This window comes from Bubalus kerabau, chromosome 16, assembly GCF_029407905.1.
Source record: "Bubalus kerabau isolate K-KA32 ecotype Philippines breed swamp buffalo chromosome 16, PCC_UOA_SB_1v2, whole genome shotgun sequence".
NCBI lineage: Eukaryota > Metazoa > Chordata > Mammalia > Artiodactyla > Bovidae > Bubalus > Bubalus kerabau.
In genome coordinates, this window is record NC_073639.1 from 51,141,851 (window position 1) to 51,154,572 (window position 12,722).

Below are 12,722 nucleotides of genomic sequence, written 5' to 3' on the forward strand. Positions count from 1 at the left end.
GACATTTAAAATTGCTTTCTCCTCTGAGCTATTGTGAATTAATATTACTCTGAACATGGGATGCAAATCTCTCTTCTAGACCCTGCTTTCAGTTAGGTCTCTATTCAGAAGTGGAAGTTCTGAATCTTATGGAAATTCTGTTTATTTTTTTTAGAGACCTCCATAGTGTTTTCCACGGTGGCTACACTGTTGTTCTGTCCCCCTTTGGATGGAGACATGAAACAGTAATATTTGCCCCAGGGAACACAGCCATGCAGGAAGCTGCACAGAATCATGGATAATTTAAGAGCATGGACCCCAGAGAGGACCACCCGGGTTCCTATCCCTACTGGTTACCCATGCCCGAGCTGTTATTTAAACTCTCTCTGATTTTGTGTCCTCAGCCACAGAATGGGGTTTTACAGTCCCCGGTTACAGGGTTGTAAGGAGGGTTAGAAACCCAAGCATTAAAAACTGCCTGGTGCATTGAAAGATCTACAGAAATCTGTGTTCAATAAAATATGTCCCACTCTTGCCAAAATTTCCGTATATTTTAAGAGAAGCTGGAAATTTGGATTTTTTTTATGTGACAACCCCTATTTGTAAAATGTTGGTAAATAGTTCAGATTCAACATAAAATAACAAGTCAGAGACGTGTCTGTGGGCCAGAAGTGGACCCAGGGCTATCTGTGTGGCTTCCCAATAACCAGTGATGTACTTCAGCTGCTATGATAGAAATCCGGAAGGCTACATGGAGGAGGAGGCATTTACACTTATAATACAAGCAGCATTGTGATGGGAAAAGCTGGGAGCGGTGGAGCTGGTGTGGGCAAGGATCCAGGAGTTAAGAGGGTGGCTGCACAGTCAAACTTTAGGTCTGGGGCACTTTCCTGGTGGTTCAGTGGCGAAGACTCTGAACTCCAAATGCAGGGGGCCTAGGTTCAATCCCTGATCAGGGAACTAGATCCCACATGCTGCAACTGAGACCTAGTACAGCCAAATGAATAAATTAAAAAACAAAAAAAAAAAACAACTTTAGATCTGGCTGGAGCTGAGAGAACATTCAGGGAAGAAGTTCGCTGTTCTCAACACAACCCCCGATTCTTAATGACACAACCTTTGATAGTAAATGAAATGACTACCTTTCTACTTGTTCATCACCTTGGCAGCTAACCTTCAGGCTTGTGACCTCCAATTGTAGGAAGCAATTTCTGTGTCTCCCCTGCAAGTGTCCACGTTATAACTGGTCAGCATTCTGTGTCTTATTAACAGGAACACATATTCTTACAATACATGTAGATGAGGGAACTTCCCTGGTGGTCCAGTTGTTAAGAATCCGCCTTCCAATGCAGGAGATGTGGGTTCGATCATTTTTCGGGGAACTAAGATCCCATAAACTACGGGGCAACCAAGCCCATGCTCTGCAACAAGAAAAGCCCAAGAGCTGCAACAAAGACCCAGCAAAGCCAAAATTAAATAAAATTTTTTAAAAAGTAGATGAATCCATTATGTCATAGGGCACTCCTACTGGAAAAGAAAACTCAATGACCAGGGACTACTGCTATTCCCCATATTACTGAAAGTGAAGAAAAGTGTTAGTTGCTCAGTCATGTCCGATTCCTTGAGATCCCATGGACTGTAGCCTACCAGGCTCCTCTGCCCATGGAATTCTCCAGGCAATAACACTGGAGTGCCATCCCCTTCCCTAGGGGATCTTCCTGACCCAGGGATCAAACCCGGGTCTTCTGCATTGCAGGCGGATTCTTTACTGACGGAGCCACCAGGGAAGCTGTATTACTGGCTCTTATTTAAATTACAGAATTGCACTGACATTTCTCCTCCCTGTGGGCTCTGGTGGCACTAGTGGCAAAGAGCCCAACCGCCAATGCAGGAGATGTAAGAGATGCAGGTTTGATCTCTGGGTTGGGAAGATCCCCTGGAGGAGGGCATGGCAACCCACTCCAGTACTCTTGCCTGGAGAATCCCAGGGACAGAGGAGCCTGGCGGGCTATATTCCATAGGGTCACAAAGGTATATGACTGAAGTGACTTAGCACACACACATGCACTCTCTTCCCTGCGGACACATTCACTGGTGGTTTCATTCCAAGTATCCACAGGCTTTTAAGTTATGGAAGCTTTTCTGCTCTTTCTTCTGATCCAGAGCTACCATTCCTCCTTTCCCATTAAGGCCCCCTTCCAGCCCATTGTTCTTACACCCACAGGACTGGGGGCCCTGGAGAGCACACATCTTCTCCATCCTGTTTGATATTTTTAATAGAAGATGTTTTCGTTATGAGTACAAAGGCCATCTTGAAGTTCAGAATTGGCAAATCAGAAAGAATAAGATAACTCACCGAGTCTAGTCTTTCCCTTATTTTACCCACTAAAACATGTTGTAAATGCCTGGACATATAAAAGAAGCAAGTTAATCCTTCAGGAGGTTCTTCCATGTCACTGATTGAAACTTCTAGTCCCTTTCTTCTTCTGAGTTCTGATCCATGAAGTATGGATCAGACCGTGAAGTATGTCTATTCAGCCATTAGTTGGCATTGGTTTCCAGTTTGGGGCCACTGTGAATAAAACTGCTTTGACATTCATATGTTGTCTTTGTGGAGACATATGTTTTCATTTCTCTTGGGGTAAATACTTAGGAGCAGAACTAGTAGATGGTATGGTAAGTATATGTTTAACTTTTTAAGAACTTGCCAAGCAATTTCTCAGAGTAGTTTCATGGGTTGAATCGGGTCCCCTCAAGAATTCACACAGAAGTCCTGACCTCCAGGGTGGGGTAGACTCACAGTATGACTCACAATATAACTGTATTGGGGATGGGTTGTTTTTCTTAATATATATATTTTTAAATGGACCATTTTCTAATTTTTTATTGAATCGGTTACAATATTGCTTCTGTTGTTTATGTTCTGGGTTTCTGGCCCTGAGGCATATGGGATCTTAGTTCCCCAACCAGGGATCAAACCCACACCCTCTGCATTGAAAAGTGAAGTCTTAACCACTGGACCACCAGCGAAGTCCAGAGGTGGGGCCTTTACAAAGGTAATGAAGTTCAAATGAGGTTAAGTGGGGGGCCCTAATCCAACATGCCAGGGGTCCTAGTAACAAGAGGGATTTGGACACTGACACGTCCAGAGAGAACATGACCTGAAGATATGGGGAGAGAAGGCAGCTGTCTCCACGCCAAAGAGAGAGGCCTTGACCTGATCCCTCTCTCGATGCCTTTGGAAGGAATCAACTCTGCTGATCCCTCCATCTTGGACCTCCGGCCTCCAGAACGGTGAGAAAGTACATTTTTGTTGTTTAAACTGCTCTGTCCCGACTTCCCTGGTGGTCCAGTGCTTAAGACTCCCCCTTCCAATGCAGGGGGTGCAGGTTTGACCCCTAGTCAGGGAGCTAAGATCTCAGATGCCTCAGGGCCAAAAAAACCCAGAACATAAAACAGAAGCAATACTGTAACAAGGGCTTCCTGCGTTGGCAGGTGGATTCTTGACCTGTTAAGCCATTGCTTGCATATGCAGATGGGGCAAATTCTGGACAAGATACAAAAAGACCAAAAACCCAACTGCCACCCCTGAAGAGCCTGGAGCAAAAGCAGGTACCAGCACACAATACCACCTCAGGGGTGGGCAAAACACCTGAGCCACTCCTCCTGCCTGACCCCTGGACACACCCCAACCCTCACCCCATATAAGGAACCAGCTCCCCAGACTCCTCAGCAAGCAAGGAGGGAACCTGTTTGTTCTTGCTCCCCCTGCTGCAGCCGGAACCCCAATAAAGCCTCGTCTGAATTTCTTGTCTGGCCTCCAGTCCATTTCTACAGATTAAGGTGGCCAAGAACCCTGGTGGGGAACAATTACAGAGCCTGACTGAAAACTCTGGCAAATCTTTGAGGGGTTTTCACTTGTGTGAACCCTGGCTGGATGCGGGACTTGTGGAGACTAGAATCTGGGTCTGTGGGCCCAGTGTAACTCAGGGACCTGCTAGGAGAGAGTAGGTCTCTCCCAGGGGTCCTGGGCCCCTAACAGGTCAACTCAGGGCCCTATTGTTTTCCTGGCTGTGATCAGGAGCCACTGCCTGGATCAAAGGAACCTGGAGGATGCCAGTAAGCGAAGGAGGCAAGCAGCCTTGTTGAGAGAGGAGATGCTAAATAAAGCATCAGGATGTTGTATCTTTCTTCTCTTTCCTGTGGTGATTGGCCTGTTGGGGGGGTGGAGAAAGTCAGAACAAGGGCATTGAGTGCCATTCAGACACGAAGGGCTCGGGCTGTGATTGAAAGAGCAAGCGCTTTCCACAACATCTGACTCCAAAAAGAAGAAGGGCAAACACTGCCTTTTTCTTCAAAACACCCCCCCCCCCCACACACAAACACATACAAATACACACAGACATACACAAACACAGACACATGCACACATACAAAAGACATCGGAAGGACTTCCCTGGTGGTGCAGTGGTTAAGAATTCACCTGCCAATGCAAGGAAACACGGGTTCAATCCCCGGTCTGGGAAGATCCCACATGCCCTGGAGCAACGAAGCCCACTAAGCCCTTTTGCCACAACTACTGAGCCCGCGTGACACACCTACTGAAGCCCGAGCACCAAGAGCCTGTGCTCTGCAACGAGAGAAGCCACTGAAATGAGAAGCCTGCGCACTGCAACGAAGAGTAGTCCCTGGTCACTGCTACTGGAGAAAGTCCCCGTGCAGCAAGGAAGACCCAGCACAGCCAAAAATAAATATGTAATAATATATATTTTTAATTTTAAAAAAGACACATGTATAGACACACATACAGAGCAAACATATAGACCCACACTCCTTCCCAGGGCCTCTGGAACAAATCTTGGAGATGAACTCAAGACTGTAGAATAAGAAAACACAGTTGCTACCCACTTCTATATATAAAATAGATAACCAACAAGGACCCTCTGTATGGCACAGGGAACTCTGCTCAATATTCTGTAATAATCTACATGGGAAAAGAATTTGAGAAAGGATACATGTATATGAATCTATTTGAATCACTTTGTTCTACACCTAAAATTAACACAATATTATACTCCAATATAAAATTAAAATTGATATAAAAGAAAACACAGCCGCTTTTATTATTGTCCCACAGCCCCAAAGTGGTAAACCAGGGGCTTCCCAGGTGGTTTAGTGCTAAAAAAAAAAAAAAAATTCACCTGCCAATGAAGAAGACGCAGGTTCAATCTCTGGGTCGGGGAGATCTCCTGGAGAAGGAAAATGGCAACCCACTCCAGTATTCTTGTCTGGGAAATTCCAGGGACAAAGGAGCCTGGCTGGCTACAGGCTCCTAACCTCCATGTCTTTCCATGGGTTAGGAAAGAGTTGGAGACGACTTAGCGACTAAACAAACTTTACTTAAACCTCCAGGAAACAGGTACAGAGCCAAAAGCAGCTTCCAAGGGTCAGAGAGATAATCTCAATTTCTGAAGGTAGATGCTGGTGACTTCGGGGATGTCCACGTGGAGAGATTCTTCGAGCTGTGCAGGTGGGATTCATATACGCTGGTTTCTAGAAGACAGAAGCCCACCCTGGTACCCGGGGACGCATCACTTTGTTAACAGCATGACGTCACGCTCCAGGTGTGTGCCGGTTGGTGGAATGGGAACCAGCGCAGGCCTGCCCTCTTTGCCGGTGTATCTTCAGCTTCCAGACCCGTGCCCCGCATTTCTCCAGCTCAACTCTTACCTCCCCCCGGGGAGGGCAGGGTGTGAAAATCCGCCCGGAAAGTCCGGCGGGTCTGCAGCCACTTGATAGCCGGCTGTCCGTCCGGCGGCCAGAACAGATGTTGGGAAGTTTGCTTTGTCAGAAAAAGACAAGCAGGCGCGCTCACGGATCCTTTGATCTCACCTCGGAAGAAAGTCCTAATGGGTCCCCGCGAATCTCTGCAGTTCGGACATGAAAGACAAAGCGGGGAGGAGGATGTGAGGAGCGCAGGAAACGCACGTAAAATCAAGCAAACGGCCTTTGAACGAGGGCGGGCGCTGGACGCGCGGCATTGTGTAGCTGTTATCTTCCTTAAGGGTTTCCTTTTTTATCTTTTTTTTTTTTTTTTTTTTCAGATGAAGTTGTGCAAAGCCGTGGCTTCGGATGGGGGTGGCAGCAAACACCGGCCGCTTCATGGGATGCGAGGCTATGGAGCTATTTCTCAGCCCTTCCTGGGGGGTGGAGGGGGCGGGGAGCATCGAGATATTGCAAAATTCGGGGGGGCGTGGGAAGCGGGGGCAGGAATACAGTTGCTGCTCTTTGCAGTAGCCTCAGAACAGACTCAAGAATGCCTGGAGTTTGGCAGCCACCAGAGCCTCAAAGATCTGGACCTGGGTCAGCTGTGCTCCTGAGTTTCCTGGCCTTTTCCTTCTGCTTCGGCAGGAAAGGCCGACAGTGCTTTGGAATATTCTAGTGAATCCAAAGGTCAACAATTCCCTGTAGCCTCTGGGTGGTGGCAAAGAATCTTTGTCAGGAGAAAAATAGCTTCCTCACGTGTCCCCCCCACTCCCCACCATCTTCCTAAGCAGATGCATATCCACGAACGTTTGCAGAATGGAGCGGAAGAATTGATGCTTTCAAACTGTGATACTGGAGAAGACTCCTGAGAGCTTCTTGGACTGCAAGGAGATCAAACCAGTCAATCCTAAAAGAAATCAACTCTGAATATTCATTGGAAGGACTGATGCTGAAGCTGAAGCTCTAATCCTTTGGCCACCTGATGCAAAGAACTGACTCATTGGAAAAGACCCTGATGCTGGGAAGGATTGAAGGCAGGACGAGAAGGGGACGACAGAGGATGAGATGGTTCGATGGCATCACTAACTGGATGGATATGAGTTTGGTCAGGCTCTGGGAGTTGGTGATGGACAGGGAAGCCTGGCATGCTGCAGTCCATGGGGTCGCAAAGAGTCGGACATGACTGAGCAACTGAACTGAACTGATGCAAAGAGCTGACTCATTGGGAAAGACCCTGATGCTGGGAAAGACTGAAGGCAAAAGGAGAAGCAGGGTGGCAGAAGATGAGATGGTTGGATAGCATCACTGACTCAATGGACATGAAACTGACCAAACTCTAGAGATAGCGGAGGACAGGAGAGCCTGGCCTGCTGCAGTCTGTGGGGTCACAAAGAATTGGGCATGACTTAGCAACTGAACAACAACAACAATATCTCTGCTCTGGATCCATTCACTCAATGATAAATGCATGGAGTGGGGCGGGGCGGGGGTGGGGGCAGGTACACTGTTGTCCCATTGTCCAGCTAGGAACACTGAGGCGCATGAGGAAAACTCAGAGCTGAACCCACTCAGGCGGGCTCTGGAGCCCTCTTATGGAGGAAAGAGTCTCATTGCCCAGAGGATGACAGACAGGCCCCTAGACTGGGCAACCGCCCCTTGTCCTGACTCTTTGGGGAGGGAGGCTGTTTCAGAACTTCGATGCCAAGGGCATCAGCACTGCTGATCTCTGAGTTCTTGGGCAAGAAGGTGGCCCAGCTCTCATCCAGCAGTGACTGCCACCCACCAAGGGTCCCTGCCGAGTGATGTCGTCTCCCTCCATCCGAAAGCTCCCCGGGTGTCCAACTGCGATGTTTTGTTAGCTTTTTAAAAATATGGGGAATGGCGTTACTGATAGCAAGCATCCTCCCATCCCCAGCAAGGAAGGGCATGTCTACATACTGAACACCCATCTCATCTCTGCCAAATCTGAGGGAGCTTCTTCCTTGGGTGCCAGAAGGTGCTGTAGAGTTGGCAGGGATTTACCAAGCCCAGCTGACAATGGAGGAGACCCAGTGCACTCAGGTGGTCTGAGTTTCAGAAACTGAAGTCCCAGTTTCTGAAACACCTGAAACAACTGTGATGGAATACGAGGCCCCCAAAAGTTAAGAGAGAGCTGTGGCTTTCCTCCCATGATTTGGGGCACATTCTCCAGCAGTGATCATGACAATGGCAATTCTCACCTGCGTAGGCATCTGTCAACCTGCTGAACAGAGCATCAGAGTACCAACCGCCAAGGGATCTGTCTCCCAGGATGAGAAATGGGGTTCTCTTTCTTGAAACCACCCCTCATCCACCTCCATCACCTTAAAGAAGTGGATGGTGTTCCTTTTTAGGGAGCAAAATCAAGGGTGAAGTGACATGCTGTCAGGGATTTGCTTTAAAATGTAATGGTGTAGCGTTAGTTGCTCAGTCATGTCTGACTCTTTGCAACCCCACAGACTGTGGCCTGCCAGTGTCCTCTGTCCATGGGATTCTCCAGGCAAGAATACTGGAATGGGTTGCCATTCCTGTCTCCAGGAGATCATCCCGACGCAGGGATCGAACCCAGGTCTCCTGTATTGAAGGCAGATTCTTTACCATCTGAGCTACAGGGAAGTCCTTGCTTTAAAATCATATATCCCAAAGAAGAGAGAAAGAAAAGGGAGACAGGACAGGAGAAACGGAGAGAATCAGATGGATGAAGTTCCTGCAATAAAATGGTGGTAGTGGTTGAATCTGGAGGCTGGGGCCATACGTTTTGCTAGGTCTCACATTTGCTCATGTTGTAATGTTTTATCATTTTAAAGAGTCTGGAACAAGGATATTACAGACGTATCTGAAACTCTGACAAACGAATTGACCCAGGTGACCAAAGATGGCTCAGCTTGGGTAGAGTCGCAGGGTGGATTATTGTGATTAAAGAAAGTCACTTGGAAAAACACTCAGCAAGTTGCTTAGATTCAAGTGTTGGTGCAGGGACCACTCTCTAAGACCTGCTATCGTGGCAGAATATTAATCATATTGATTTATAGGATACGATGTCATTCAGGTAAAAATGGAAATCTACCAGGTCATATTCTTGTGCATATATCCATGGAAATCAGTCAAGAAAGAATATCCATGAAATGGGCAAGTGTGGTTTCCCATGGGAAAGTGTGCAGCACCATATTGGGGATGATGGTAAAAGATGTTTGAGGCCCTCTTGGTGTTACTGTTTTTTGAGTAGCTAATATTTATGCCAAGGCTCTGTTCTAAGTGCTTCATGTGTGGGAATTTGCTTAATCTTCATAGGAGCTCTGTGAGGTGACTGCATTTTAATGATGGGAAAAGAAAGTAGAGAAGAGATAAGTTCTCAACAAGGACCCACGGGGCTGCAGGGGCAGAGCCCAGGTTTTGAACCTGCTGGTCTGGCCCTGGGCTGGTGCTCGGCCACACCACTGTCCTGTCTCTCTTTAGCCAAGGTACCACTTTGATTCTTAAGTATATTCATGTAGTATTAGTATAGGATATATTATATCCTATATAGAATATAAAATGTATTATATCCTATATAGAATATAGGATAGTCACATCTAAACTCGTAATGCTGGGGTCTGCCAGGTACCATCCCCTTAGCATGCCCTGGGGTCCTGGCACAGGCCAAGCTTTAGGACTTACATCTTCCCAGATTCTCTTTGTGGGAGTCTCAGAGTTTTCCCATCACTTAGGCCAACATTTCTTTCTAGCCTCAAATCTGACTGGCAGGCACCTGTGATTTCATCAAGGTGGGCAGGTGGGTAAACATGTGTCTCACCAGACCCTGGGTCCTTGTTCCTTCCCCCAGAAAGAGAACTTTACTTCATGGTCTATCTGGGGCCCACTGTCCTGAGGACTGCTTGATCTTGAGAAAAGACCGTCCTATGAAGACAGTGTCTTTCTATAGAAAGAGACTAAAGTTTGGGCTGATGGCTGAGGCTTCTAGGCTGTGGTCCCTAGGTCCACCTCCTTGCAGGGTAGGAAGAGGTTAAGCCTCTTGCATTATTCGAAACAAAACCAAATCTACCCCTGGCAACAGAGAAATCTTCCCGAAACACCACGGCCCCATGGCTCTCATCTCCCTCCCTTTACTGCCCTGGAAGGTGGCCCTGCTTCTTCTTCCTGCTTTACCATCGCCCACCCTGCTGCTTCACTCCCTTCTGTCCTCCCCATCTCTCCCTTCTAAGATCCTGCCCTTCAACCTCTGCCCTGGCTGGGATCCCCCCACAACCACTGTTTTTTTTTTGTTTTTGTTGTTGTTGAAAGCTCTTAATTCCCTGACCAGGGATCACACCCATGCTCCCTGCAGTGGAAGCAGAGTCTTAACCATTGGGCCATCAGGGCTGTCCCCACTCTCTGCACACCCCTCTCATCCACTGGCCAGGCTGGTGACTGCAGCCACCACCACCCGGCTCTTCCCAACTCCCAAGGCCCCGTCCCCTGGATCTCCTGCTGTGTGTCTCCCCCTGCATGGGCCATGGGCTCTCAGGGCTAAGGATCCTCTACCTCTGATAAAATTTCAAGCACTTTCTTCCTGTTCTAACTTCTCTTTGGTTTGAGGTCACTCAAGTTGTACAGAGTTTTCAGTTCAGTCGTATCAAGTTGTGTGTCTTCTGTTTTCTGTTCCTGTTTAAAAACTGCTTGCTTGTGCCAGCTCTGCACATTCTTTCAATTTCAGCTCAAATACTCTTTGTTCAGTGAGTAAACGGTCACTACTAACTATTGTCATCTACTTGACTTTGGTGTGTATGTGAGTATACACGCATGTGTACCTGTACATGCAGGTGTCCAGACTCATACACATATGACAACAAGCACATGTATACACACATGCCCAGCACACACACAAACGTGTGTGCTCACATATACATGATACATGTGGAAACCCACAACACACACATGTACACATAGAACACATGTGTGCACATACATGATATACAAACATGTAGTGTGCATATAAACACACGTGTGTGTGCATATACCTTCATATATGTAAAATATATTTTACAGAGAAGAAAGTGATTATATATGAAGTGCATGCGTGCGTGTGTGCTAAGTTGCTTCGGTGTGTCTGACTCTGTGCGACCCTATGGACTATAGCCCACCAGGCTCCTCTGTCCATGGAATTCTCCAGGCAAGAATACTGGAGTGGGTTGCCATGTCATCCTCCAGGGGATCTTCCTGGCCTAGGAATCGAACCCACATCTCTCACATCTAGTTGCATTGGCAAGTGGGTTCTTTACTGCTAGCGCCACCTGGGAAGCCCCTATATATTAAATATAGTATATAAAATCATATATACCTAATATGTCTAATATAGAATCAGTTTCCTCCCCTGTAAAATAAAGAGAAAATGAGAGGATACTTAGACTCTCCTCTCCTCATAGAGTGGTAATGAGAAACACAGTGCTCTGTACAAGAATCTTCTGCATGTATAAATAGCAATATTATACAAAGGCTGGTTAGTATTTTTTTCTTTCTACCAGACTTTTCCAGGCCAACCACAACAATTTCTTTAAAAGCCAAGAAGTTAATTAAGTCCCCACAGGAAATGCAAGTTGAGCTCTGTCTAAACATCCTTGCTCATAATAGTAATAACTAACATGTAATAATCTCCTACTATGTGCCAGAAACTTTACAATCTTTTTTCTTTCCATTAATTTGTTTTATTGAAGTTCATACAATCTCTTTAAAATCATTGTTTTTGTTTTACAGACAAGAAACCTGAGGCTTGAGGCAGCCAGCATTTTGTCAGGATAAAGAGCTAAGTGTAGGGCATCGATGAACTTGAACCCAGGAGGCCCTATTTCCAGTGATGGGCTTCTCCCAGGCTGTCATTTGCCTCCAGCGCAATCATTAAAATTGAAGTCAGTTTTTCTTTTAAGCTCTTTTTTAAAGAAGATTATTTTAAATATAAATTTGATTTTTTTAGCCCCTTGGGTGTTCTAATTTTTTAAAAGAAGGAAAGAAAACTCAAACACTTGATTCTAAATGACGTTATTGGCAAAATCTCATACCGCAACTTGTGTAACTTTCAAATCCCCTTCATTACTGCTTCAGAAGCTCCCTTGAATTCGTGTTACACAACACACTCACCCTTTGGGCACCTTATAAACACATATTTCCACTTCTGATAATGCTGGTCCATGGGGGGACTCATTCCCCTCCATGTCTTTGGTCATTCCTCACTGATGAGCAGAGTCAAGGGTGAATAGACTGAAAAAGAATGAGGAAAACTTCAGAGAAGTAGGGCAGGATTTTGGGTCATCTTTGTAATACAGTTTCCAGTCCTCCGCCCACCCCCATCCCTGTGGTATCTGGGGGGATTGTGTCTTTGGCAGCGAAGATTAAGTGGACTGCCTGCCCCCCACGGAGGTTTTAATTGGCAACAGAGTCAGAACCCACTGATGTGTGCAAAATTCATTATTGTGTTTAGGCTTGGAATGCTTGCACGGGCCAGCCGTTTCTCTCTCTGATTTTCCCACAAGCGTTCAGAAAAGATCTTGTGGCTCTGTGTCAGAGTGTCAGGCCCCCAGTGGGGCCAGGTTTCTGAGTTATGTTTTTCAGTAACCTCAAGGGCAAGGCAGAAGGTGGGGGAAATCCTCTAGCTTGCTGTTATCGCAGGATTAGGCAGAAGAACGTGCCAGGGGAGGAGAGAAAAGTCAAAATGCTTAGCAGGGAGACCAGCCCTGCTAATCAGGGTTTATGAGAATTCTTAGACCAGCTGGGGTGGTGGGGCAGGAGAGGACCCATGATCTCTATATCTGGCTCCCTGGAGGGTCTCTGAGGAGTGTGTGAGTTACATGCGACCTGGTACAGATGGTCCTTGAGAAGCCAGGCCGCTCTAATTCCCCAAATTCTTCATAATGTGTTGAAAAAAGGAGAGTTGGTACTTTCATGTCAGGCATGTAAGTTTCCTGTATCCCTTCTCTGTGAACACAGCA